Source organism: Colobus angolensis, unplaced genomic scaffold (assembly GCF_000951035.1).
Source record: "Colobus angolensis palliatus isolate OR3802 unplaced genomic scaffold, Cang.pa_1.0 Scaffold175, whole genome shotgun sequence".
In the NCBI taxonomy this organism is placed as follows: domain Eukaryota; kingdom Metazoa; phylum Chordata; class Mammalia; order Primates; family Cercopithecidae; genus Colobus; species Colobus angolensis.
The window spans coordinates 3,587,220-3,599,674 of record NW_012114877.1 but is presented as its reverse complement, the minus strand read 5'-3'; the positions used below and the strand labels follow the sequence as shown (position 1 = coordinate 3,599,674).

The 12,455-nt window shown below is 49.6% G+C and overlaps 1 long non-coding RNA gene across 1 annotated transcript; it reads right to left on the bottom strand.

The window, feature by feature from the left end:
• Window positions 1-5,517: 5,517 nt before the first annotated feature.
• Window positions 5,518-12,372, bottom strand: LOC105509381. Its single transcript, XR_001001429.1, has 3 exons — window positions 12,272-12,372; window positions 10,139-12,170; window positions 5,518-8,062 (listed from the first exon to the last, which is right to left on the bottom strand). It is a non-coding gene; the product is annotated as an uncharacterized LOC105509381 (long non-coding RNA).
• Window positions 12,373-12,455: the final 83 nt, after the last annotated feature.

Below are 12,455 nucleotides of genomic sequence, written 5' to 3'. Positions count from 1 at the left end.
CGCCTGGAGAGGTCTCCTGAGCCTGGGATGTGTGTGGGCTTGGAGGACTGGAATAAGGAGAAGAAAATATGTTCCAAGCCCTGAGGGCCCTCTTCCTCATTAGAGGCACACAAGTGGGGCCCTCTAGGCCCCACACCCTCTGGGCACGTGCCCTCCCTGACTCTCTCCCTATTGGAAGACTAAAAAAATTGAAGAAGACGCAGACCACATGTTCCTACCTCACAATCTCTCTGAAAAGAGCGTCTCTATACCGAGCCGGCTCCTGTCACCTGAAAAATCTGCTGGAAAAGAAAGCTGGATATTGAAGCAACAAGACTCAGAGAAAGAAGCTACTGGTTAGTTTCTGGCTGGTTATTTTCTTCCACAGAGGCCTGGGACTCTAGCTTCCCTTGAGTCTTAGTTGCTTTGTCTGTAAAATGGAGATGATTATAATAACCTCGGGACCAACTTCACAGGTTGTTAGGAGGAAACACTTAAAAAAAATTTTATTACCATATAACTTACGTATAGCAAAGCATACAAATCTTAAGCCCCCAGTTCACTGAATTTTATATATGTATACATTTGTGTAACTACTACAAAGATCAAGATAAAGAGTATTAACAGCCCCCAGAAGCCCATGAAGAAGCACTTTGAGAACTAATTTTAGACAGTGATAGTGTTATCTCTAAGTCAAGAGATCAATAGGTCAGTCTAGTATGTGGCCCTTGAAGACACTTGATAGTGTCTTCCAGACAAGAATTGACAAACCAAATATACATGTCAAGGGGCTGCGGGAATCTCTGGTCTGGAGGGTCATTTGTGGGCCTTTTCTACAAACCCTAGGCACTCAGGGATTGGGGGAAAATTGAATATCAGGCTTTAATTCGTTTTGAGACAACGGCGTCCTCTTTTGTGAATGGCTGGGGCTTTATGTCTTTGGCTGGCATGTTCATTTACAAGTTAGGGGTAAGCCCAGAGAGAGAGGCCTGAGAGCCTCTCCCAGGGGATGGAAATCTGAGTTGATGTCCATAAGACAAAGATTCAAGCCTTGGGGTAACTTATTTCAGTGTTCTCCCCTGAATCCAAGTCTGGTATAATGTGTGGAGGAAATTCCGAAAAGGAATATTTGGCCATAAGATACATAGGGTACCCAGTTTTCTGAAAAGTATAACCGCAATAGCTAATTGATGCAATTGGTTCTCTTCACAAACAATACAAAAGATTTTATAGAAAAAATAATTCTCTGCTCAGATTCTCTGAACACCAATTCTTCCCAGAGGTGGCCACTGTTACTGATCACTTGTCTATCCTTCTAGCTCTTTTGTACATTCCCTCTTTTTTAAAAGCACAGTGGTAGCTCTCACTATACATGCTGCCCTGTTCTTAGAGCTTTTCCTAAACACTGCCCATGACAATTCTCCATGACAAGTATACGGGCTCAGAAAGATATGCTCAGACCCAGTGACTCAGCCCAGATAAAATTGAAGCTAACCTCGTCTAGCCTGACACACAGAAGGGCTGCTTTAGCCTGGGTTCTAGATCCTGGCCTACAGTTTATGGGTCTGGCAACCTTAAAAACAATCAGCTAACTTGGCCGCACCATCATTACCAGCACCCCCTTTCTCCCTAGGAGAGCAGAGCCATGGGGAGGAGGCAATAAGGCACTGACCATGAGTAGACCCTCAACCATTTTTTGGAGTCAGGGGAAATTGAAAGTACTTCTTGGAATTTTTAACTATTCTGTCTAGCAGCTATAAAAACTGTGCTCAGGTCATTAGCCCACCCTGGGTGTCTACCTCCGATCCCATTTCCTTAGTCCTCTTTGGAACTCAATGGGGTGGCCCTGGGCCTGGCCCCCACCCAGGCCTGACAGAGGCAGGAGGGTATGGCGGGGGCCTAGGGCTTTTCCCCAGACCTTGGACCCCGCAGCGTCTGCCAGGAGACGTCGGAGGAAACGCGTTTACCACCTGGGCGACCTTGACTGCAGCCGATTAAAGTTTAATCCGAGGTGTGTGCTCAGACTTGCCATGTTATTTAAACACATCAAAGGTCATAAAAAGATTCCAATGGCGTGAGCCGCTCCAACGCGGGCCCGCAGGGAGCCAGCATTTGATTCGGGTGGATTTCCAGAGCCAGGATTTAGAGCGCAGGGCGGGAAGGGGAGTATAGGAAAAAAAGGGGAAAGTCAGCTTTCACAGAGGAACGCCAGACTTCAAAAAGCGGCAGGGGAAACCGAGTCTCGGCCCGGGGAGCAGAGACAGCGTCCTTCAATTCCGATTAACTGGGAAGACATCTAGCGGGAAGAGGTCGCAACTGCAGCGGTGTCCTGCGAGCATCCTCCGCCGCCGCCCACAGCGACTGCAACCTCCTGGATTGGATGGGTGTCGGAGGCCTCAAAAAGAAGCCTCTCTCTCCCTGGCCTCCCCGTCGACAGTGGAGTGCTTACTCTATTGCCTGCATGATTGCAGGGCTGGGACTGGGCTCCCACCCAGGGCAGAGGCGAAATTTCCACCTTGAAAGAAAGATCTAGCTGCCCACCGAAAGCACCCGGCCCAGGATCTCTGAATTCCCATCTAACCCTTCCTGGAGCTCCTGATCCTAAGGCGGGCAAATCCCTGGAGCGCCCATAGGTTCTCCTGAAGGGTACTGAGCGGCTCTGGGGACCAGCAGATTGCCGCAGAAGTTAAGTGAGGCCAGAGGCCCGCATGCAAAACCGCTGGAACTACAGACTCCTGCCCACCAGGCCTTTGGCAGAGCACAGGAGCCTAGCTTCTTAGGATTCAAAGGTGACATTTTCCCTATCTCTGCCGTGGGGCCATCCGGCCAGACCTGATCCTGGCTGCCTTCTTGCATCCAGATTCTAATTTCTGTGAAGGATTGGCCTCTCTCACAACCCCATGGAAATAAGCCCCACATATTGAGAGGTGGCTCTTATCTGAGCTCCTCTGGCCCCACCAGCACCTCCGAACCTTATGGCCAAAAGATGGAGAACTCTGTGCAGGCCTCCCCATGTGCCTCGGAGATGCTCACTGCAGGTTCTCTATTGGGTGCCTTCACCTGCTTCAGATGGGGTCCCCCTTGTAGGGACATGCCTCCTTGCTGACCACTTTGGCTGAGTCTGAATCTGAGTCTGAGTTCTCCTTTCTCAGTCTTTTTTTTTTTTTTTAGACAGGGTCTCACTCTTTTGCCCAGGCTGGAGCATAGTGGTACTATCATGGCTCACTTCAGCCTCGACTTGCTGGGGATCAAGTGATCCTCCCACCTCAGCCTTCCCATAGCTGGGACCACAGGCACATGCTACCACACCTGGCTAATTTTTGTGTTTTTTTTTTTAAAGAAACTGGGTTTCACCATGTTGCCCAGGCTCTCTCAGTCTGTTAGTTGTGGCATTAGATCATCTTAAAATTGTCACGAAGAGTGGCACCAGTATATTCCTTTTGGGAATGATACAGAAGGCCAAGGAACCATGTTCCACATTTCAATGTATGAATCCCAGGACATTGTGGAGCCCCCACAGGCAGCTCCACCGATAGACTTTCCAGGCCTTCTGTAGAAGGACCCCCACCCTGTCATGCTCAAGTCCCTGGGACTAGCATTGGCCCAGCCTCTGGGAAGCAGCTTCTTCCTTTTTCATTTTACCCATCAAGTTGCCTACCTATACTCCTCCAGGGTTTGCACTCTCCCTGATTCTCAAATGAAGGCTCAAGGGACCCTGTTCTTTGGCTTTGTTACACGACCCCCTACAATCCCCCCTGAAAAAATGGAAGAACTGGAAATGGTGGAAAAGGATATTCTAGCAAATGCCTTGAAATCCTTCACTGAGACATTAGCCGTCTCTTATCACTCACATAAGTGTTTCTCCAAAGGGGTACAAGGGCTATGACTCCTTCTTTGCTCCCACCAATCACCTAATGACTGGATAAACCTCAGGTAGGAAGACTCCCTTATGTTTTATTTAATCAGCTACAGACTATTAAAGTAGCAGTGGGTAAGGGCTAGGGGAAGAAAGGACTGCAGCTGGGCTAACCAGACTTAACTTCAGAAAAACTGAGACCAGGATCATATCACAAGTGAATCTGGGATCCAAGGGCCTGGATCAGTCCAGGTTCCACACTGAGTTCCAATAGGCTGCTGTGTGTGCTTGGAGCACAGCTGATCCCTTAATCCTTTCAACCTGAGACAGACAGACAGACAGACACACACACACACACACACACACCACGATCCAGAAAGTCCCCTCCCAGCTCACCTGGTTAGGCCCACACTGGATCCCTGGCTGGATTCCACACCCCCAGCCAATCAACTCTGCTCTGCTCCCAGCAGAAATCACACGGACTTCTATTCCTCAGGGTGACAAACGAGTCTGCTTGCTCTTGGTGACATCAAATTACTTTGCACCAGCCTAGGGTCCCATGACCTGACATAACCTCACATTAGATCCTAGAAATGTAAAGAAATATGGCCTTTTAAAAAGTGGCTGAGAGCAGGTAATTGCTAGCAGGCTTGAAGGGTTGTCCCAAGCTCAGCTCTCGACCTCTGCCTCCGAAGCTGATAGCAGCAGGAATTCACGTGTTTGGACTCTCTATGGGGAGAAGGTCGAGCCTGCATTTAACTCCGGACAATAATCAGATTCTCAAAGGTTGTTTTTGAGCAGTTACAGAAATCACAGGGAGGCTTGGGACCTAAAAGGCAAGGAAGACTCAACAGCGGCAACACCCCCACTACCCCCCCAGCCAGGCTTCCGCAAAGAACAGGCTTCAGCAGAGAATGGGCTTCTGCTGAGCTTTAAAAACAGGCCATCTTTGAGCTGCTGTAGCTTAATTTTTTGTGGAGAATTACAGTTTCATTGCTTCTTATTCTTCTCCCTCCCATCTCTCCCTTCCTCTTTGTCTCCAGGCTTGTCTGTGGCTTCTCTCTTCCCCTCTCCCTCTTCCTCCGAATTGTTTGACTTCTACAGTCCCCACCCTTACCCTGACCCAAGCCCTCACCCCTGTGGTGAACTCCATCTTAGGATCAAGAGACATAGGATCCATAAACCCACCGCTGTGCCCAAGGCTTGGTAGGAGTCGATCTTGCTGATACCCCACAGACAGTGGGCAGAGAGCTCACGGCTTCTGCAACATACAGTTGGAGTCATTCGAGATTATTGTAAAATATGTACACACACTTTCTTCTCTTTTTAAATTTGCATACCCCTTATGAGTTTCATCAAATAGCTCTTTTCTAATACCATGAGAATGTATATGCTTAGTGTAAAAGCATCCCAGATATTTAATCACTACTCAAAAAAATTAATTAAGAAACCGTAAACAACCCAAATACAAAATACTGCCATAGAAAAGATGATCAGTATCCACTCAGACAAGTGGGGTCAGAATTTATCAAGCAGCCGGGTAGTGTAAAAGTTGTCAAATTCAACAGTGTGCTATTTTCTGTTTTTACCGTTTTGCTTTCTGAAGTTGCCAAGGCTTTCAGTTAAGTCACTTTCAGAGTTTGATGGGGAGAATCATGCTCACTGTAAATTAGACTACCAGATTAAAACAAAAGAAACCATAACACCTTTATTCATTCTTTCTTTAAAAAATCCCTTATTGCTAGGGGGATATTTTCAATGCTCGGCATTGAATTTCTTTCTGAAAACTGCAGTTGTTCTGATGAGCCATCAATTCAGTGCAAACTTTCCTAGTTTAATCATTAGAAATTTCTTTTGGGTTTCTACCAGGGAAGGAGTTGTGCTGAAATGGAATATAGTCATTTACCCACTAATAAGTGAATATATGTCAATTTAGGACACACTAAGGACTGAGGTATGTTTTTTGTGTTCCCCCATAATTCTGACGCAGCAACAGAAATTTTCTATTAAAGGACGATTCACTCATATAAAAAGATAACATAAATCTTCCTCTTTCATATGTAATTTTTAGAAAGACGAGACAAGATTTTTAGGCAAGATGGGTCTACCTCTCAAACCCCTCTTTTGTCCAGCTTACTCCTGGGTGAACCCTCAAGTTTTTTCTAGAGTTTCATTGCAATAACCCCATTTCAAGTCCTTTTACTCAATCTTGAAATATAACAGATCTTCGAAATCCTATGGTGGGGGTGAATGATGTGATGCTATCTGGGATTTACTTCAAAATACTAAAGAGAGAGAGAGAGAGAGAGAGAGAGAGAGGAAGTGGATAATAAAACATTTGAAGATGAAATTATAATAGGGGTCAAAACTAGGAGCTGGGTACATAGGGGTTTGTTATGCTTGTGTGTGTGTTTGACAAAGTCCATAATAAAAGGGTTAAAAAAAAAACTGTGTGGGGCAAAGGTGGAAAAACTATCCCTGCCAAAGGGCTACCAAAAAACAAAAAAGTGGTCTGTTGGTTAGCACCTGTAGTTGCCCATTCCTAATTCTTGATTTCCAGAAACAGAAAACGACCTTACTCCCCTTTCATTTCTCTGGAGTCAGCGGCCAACCCTGATGCTTTCTTTCCGGTAAACTCCCTCTCCCAACCCATAAACTGAATATCTAAACCCAAGGTTGGGGGCTGATTAATGGAGCTTCCGTACTCAGCTCCCCTCACCAGAGTGTAAATACCCATAAAAACTAATATCAGAAGTTCGTACTGAGCGCTTCGTTTCCCTGAGAGCTGGGCGGAACGGGGCTAGAGCCGCGGGACAAAGGAACCGCGGCTCCTCCTTGAACAGTGCCGGGTGCTCTAAACTCGCTCAGCGAAGGTCCCTGGAGCCAGATGGAGGTTCTGGGGAGGACATGTGAACCGGGCAACGCCAGTCCACGACTCACCTTCCACGAGGGACAGGTGTATTTACAAAGCCACAGGAGAGGGAATGGTGAGTGGTCGGAAAAGTGAGCGAGGAGATGCGCCAGCGAAGTAGGTCACCAGGCTGGTCCGACAGGGTGAATTATTTTTTCGTAGGGCTGGTTATGATGCCTGTATTTCACCCACATGACATTGGATGTGCACATTCACTCTGTGTGTATACGCACGTTTGATGCGTGAATGTGCGTGCATATCGAGGCACACACATCGTTATAATTACAGCATATAACGTGCCCATAAAACTCTGATCACACCTCAGTGTGTACTTGAAGGGGTCCTGAGTTCCCCTTCCTCGTCGCTGCGCTGGTGAATTTCCTTCCCTCCGTCGCGTTGTGCATTAAGAATTCGCAGCTGGGAACAGGGCCGTGGGAGTTCTTAGGAGTCTAGGGCGAGATGGACCCCCGCGGGCGCAGGCTGCCTGGCTGCCTGCGCCGCTTTCTCAGCGAGAAAGCCGAGCCCGGCTTTCGTTCAAACCCCCTACTTCCTTCAAACGCTCGAAGTCTTCAGTGTATTTGTTGACTTAAAGAATGCACTGCCCAGTCCTGGTTTCCTGTTTTGTTGCGAGCGTAAGCATCAAGCTAGGGTAGGGGTGGGCGCCCGAGGGTAAAATTCCTTTGGGCCAGTGGCAGAGTCGGGTACAGAGACCCCTCGTCCTCTTCACGTAGCAGCCGGACGGAATTCTCCGGGCCGTCCCGCGCTCGCCCAGCGCCCCGGCTGAGTGACCCGCTGGTCACTCCTTGGGTGGCACGGGCCCCACAGTCCAGCAAGCCGGTGTCCCCCGCGGGCTGGCCGCGCACTGCGAGAAGGCACTTCCTCCTTCCGGCCGAGCCCTTCTCCAAGCTCCCTCTGCTTCTAACGCACGCTCCGGTCCTTTACGCGAAGTCTGTCTTCAGCTCCAGTGAAGAGCGATCAGTGGCACTGCCGGAGGAAAGAGCTCTTCCACCACCGCCGCCGCTGCCACGGCCGCCGCCGGCTTCGAAGTCACCTAGGCCTCCCAGAGCCGAGTTTTGGAGGCCGGAGTTTGCGCCAACTCTGGGGAGTCCAGGCACGGCTGGCCAAGGCTTTGCAGTGGAGGATGCTATTCATGGGAGTCTGGAACCTGGTTGTTCTGAAATGGTGTGTGTCGGGTGGAGATCTCCTTGCTCAGGGACTCTCTGGGGGAAACAGGGCAGGGCTGTACTCAAATTGGAGTTTTCTTTGAGCTCCTGCCGCATTTTCTGAGGCCCTGTGCACTAGTGGCTTTGTGGTACCTGGAAACAAACAAACAAAAAAGAACTCTACAGGCAGCAGGAGAGCTGCGCCTCCAAAAATCTGCTGTCCTTGAGATCCACCCCATGAAGGGATCTTAAAGGCAAAGTGGGGGTCCCTGTGGATCTTCCTGGACCTTGCACTTCCACTTTCACCATGTTAACATTTGGTCACCAGAGTGACCGTAGCCCCAAACTATCCCCACAGCCTCAAGCCTTTTACTGCCTTATTATTGTTTCAAATGCACAAAAATCTAGAACAAAAGCTTGAGTGAGTGACTCAATGTGCCATTTCCCTGTCCACTGGCTAACTTCAACCCAGATCTCAGGACCTACCAACCCTTTCCCCTTAAGAAAGAGGGTACAGCTTCCACCTGATGGGGACACTCAAAATTCCCTCCGTAAGCAGAGCAGTCCCCCACTTGCTCCTTTCCCAAATGAGCTGCTCAAGTTTGGCTTCAGAGGTGCTACACTGTTTGACGATTTTGTCTTTTCTGTTTCTCTCTCCTCAGCCCCTCAACCAGTTTTTCCTCTGGATCTTTCTTCCTTTGTCATTATCTCTGTGCCCCAGCCCACCTAGGGTGGGAGAGAGTGGGTTAAGATGTTCTGCAAAAGTGGCTTGTAAAGCTGCTTGGATACATTAAAAGCACATGAATATCCTGAAATACAAAGTGTCTTTAGAACCAACCAAGGAATGTTTATCCTAATGCTGGATGAATACAAAGAAATGGTGCCAGGGAGCAGTGCTGACAGCCTCCTTGGTGTTAAAGTGAGAGCAGGTAAATTTCATTTGCTAATGAAAATCAAACTTGATTAAAACCTGGTTTCCCTTTGTCCTTTTCTCCTCCAACGCTGGGAGCCCAGAGCCCCGTGGACCAGGCTGGCATCCAGTCCCCCAACCAGAAAAACCTAGCCACAGTCTTTTTCTTCAGTGAGAAGCTTTTGGGCAACCAAACCCTGCAGAGCACCCTGGCTTACCCCGGGAGGTAAGAAGCCTTGTCAGCCAAGGCATTTTGGAACACTGAGAAATGCTCTGGTAATTCCTTAAACAAAGGCCGTGCTGCAGAAACTACCCTCCAGTTCTTCCTGCGCTGCCCTCTCAGGGCTCCTCCGGGGAAATCGGTGCACCACGCAGTACCTGGGAAGTGATTGCAGCCTCTCCCACCTCTACTCATGCAGCACTCTGCTTGGCTGTCATGCCTAAGGTGCCACCGCTGCCGGCCGATCCTAGTGGGTGCCCTGGCTTCCCCAGTCTAACCCATGAGGAGTCTGAGAATATGAAATTGTCAGGTTGATGGTGCCTCTATGCAATCCTATAGGAATTCCTGAGCCTGGAGAACAAAATATCAGAGGGACAGACAGCTCAGAAGGTCAGGACCCATTACTTTGGCAGGCAAGCAAATCTTGATCTTGCCGTTGGGAAAAGAGGAAGAATGCTAGGAGGGTCTGTGCTTGCTTCCCAGAGCACACTTGCCTTAATTTTCCTCCAACCTTTCTTTTGTCACAGCAAGTCAATTTGTTGGCTGTCTGGCAGGGAAAGAAATTATATTGGGAACCATTAAGAAATGTCTTATCTCCCTCAGCAGAAGACAGGGAAGGAAGATTATTCTTGCTTAAAAGCGAGCAGAAATTCTGAAACTCAGACCCAAAATTATTCAGAGCTTGTTCTCCTTCTACAAACCACCTCCACTGATTGGTGGCTACAACTCAATACTGACAGGACATGCAGACATTTGAAAACAGTGGGGGCATGCCAGGACGCCATGGACATGTCTGGTAGAAAAATAAAATATATATTGAGATCCAAGACAAGAAGAGAACAAGCAGGGTGCGTTCTTCTAAGTAAGCATGTTTTGAGTGGGGTTTTTTTTGTTTTGTTTTTGTGGTTGTTGTTGTTATTGTTTTAACATGGGGGAACTAAGAAAAGCCCAGATAAATTTGATCACTAAAGGTGCACCATAAATCTCAATAATTCAGGCCCCAAGCTCTTTCTTGGCGAGAGCGCCTCATTTAAGGAGCAAAGCTTAATTTGAGACGCAATCCAAAACCGTCCCCCAGCACCATCCCTCCCAGACAAACCTGCTTGTGGCTCCTCGGCCGACAAGATGAAATCCTGTCTCACCAATTTTGGTGAGGAGGGACCCAGTCGTCTGTGGAGCTGAGGCACTTTCTCTGTGCGCAGGGTTCGGGGCTCCGGTGAAGTGGAAGGGGGAGGGAAGAATGTGGAGCCGGCCTTGGCCGCGGTGTGCACCGGCAGCTGCACTATGGCCAGAGGTGAGCTGGCACAGGCGCAGGCTAGTGGGGGCTCCCTAAGCTGTGTTTTCGTTTTTCCGCGTCTGGCTGGAAAACCGAAGACGCTCAAAGCCCTAGCTGAGTAGGGCGGAGGCAGAGAAGAGTCGGTAAACACCGCCCCAAAAACCCCATGAAGGCACCAAAAAATTCTGGGCAGCCGAACTGAGTCAGAGCCGAGAACTTTAAAAAGAGAGAGAAAATTAAGCGTGAGGGCATGTGGGCAATGGGCCTTTTGCTGCTGCCTGGGTCTCCACGCTTGCATGGCAGTTCTCATGCTGGCTAGACTGCAACTTTCAACTTGACCTTGGCCTCCAGCCGTGTCTGACCCATATGTAAAACCGCCTTCAAGTCCCCAGGAACAGGGGCCTCGAACCCTACTCTGTCTCTTTGTCACTGTGAGTTTTACAATGCCACTTGGAGGGAGGAAGGGGGGTGGTGAAAGGGCCAGAAAGTAACAGAAAAGGCAAGTCCCTACAGAAGCTAGTTCCTGAGTCTGCAAATGACCAGTCAGGGAGAAGGTAAACTGGGGGCAAATCAATATTTACCCAGAACTGCTAAAAAGTCAAGAAGGAAAGGGCACACTTGGAAGGGGGGGTGGCTGGTGTGGTGGTCATAGAAGGTTTTATTGGGCGACACTTACATTGGTCAGGACAAACCCAGGATCAGGACAGATAAAAGCCCAAGCCCAGCCACATTGGTCTGGACCCTGCAGGAAGCCCAGGGGCCTTAGAGAGCAGATGGTGGGGTGTGTGTGTGTGTGTGGGGGGAGGTGGTATGCGTGCTGCTCTGAGTTTAGGGCTGAGTATGCAAGCTAGGAGCAGAGGACAGGTCCAAGCCTGGCTTCTCACTAGTCAGCCTAGGGTGAAAAAGAATCCAGCACTCTCCCCAGCACTATTCCGGTAATGTGCCCACTTTCACTTTGAACGCTTGTTCCTCTTCTAGGCATCTCACCAGCTCACAGTAGTGAATCAGGAAGTGGAAGTATGTGACCCTAAAGCAGCAGGACCCCCAGAGCCCCTCGTCAAAACTTGGCAGCTGCAAGAGGGGTCGCTGCTTGGTTCTTCAGCACCAACACCCTGCCATGCTACCAATAAAAGGTTGCATTTCCCAGGCACAGAGGAAAGGCTTCTTGGGCTGGTTCTTGGGCAAAGAAGGACTAGGCACCCTCTGCAGGCTGGAGATCCTACTTGAGGGGAAGGCAGGAAGTGGCCCCAAAGAGCCCCTTTTTCTTGTCCCAAAATAGAGTGAAACAGTGGGTTCCCAGGTTCCTGGAGAGTCAGGTCCGGTCCACAAAGAAGCTGGAGGCGTTAGGGCCCAGAAGGGGGGCTTGAGTCCCAGCCAGAAGCACAGCTGGGGCTTGTTCCTCTTAAGCCCCTTCCAGAACAAGCCAGCCACACTGGCAAGGTGGGAGCATGGATAAATGGTGCACACGGATCGCTCACTCTATCTCAAAGTCTCTGAAGGAGGAAGCGTTGTTACAGGGTCAGAGCAAGGAACAGGCTGTATACCTAAGTGTGTGAATGCGAGTGAGTGTGTCAGTGTACACGGTGTTTGTGTGTGTGATGAGTCGTTCTGAGTCTATGGGTCTAAATGCAAACATATGAAATTGCTCACTAACAGTGTGGACAGGGAAGGGATAGGGGCTTCTAAATGCAGTCCAAGCCTCCAGTGGAATGTCCTAGGATATCCGCAGGAACCGACAAGCAGCAAACAAACACCCTGCCACTGTTTCCCTGGAAAGAGCAAAATCGCAACTCCATGGAAGCCGAAGGCGCCGATGTCCGTCCTAGGGTCTCACTGCAGAAATACGCGCTGGTTCCTGGAAAGAAAACAGCCCCAGAGGCCCCAAGAAACACCCATTCTGAGCTAGGCTGGTCCCGTCCTCCCCACTCTTCCATCCCTGACCACCGGCAGAATTACCTGACCTGTCCCCACCGCTCCAGATCGCAACCCAATCGCGAGCCCACCTCCCCTCCCCGCCTGGTTGCGCGGGTCTGGGCCCCACTGGGATAAAGGGAGGGAAGGAGGGCGGAGATGGGGCCGCCCTTCCTTCCCTGCCCCACCCGCACGTTCCCCCGCCTCTCCCCCCGGTGAATGGTGCGCG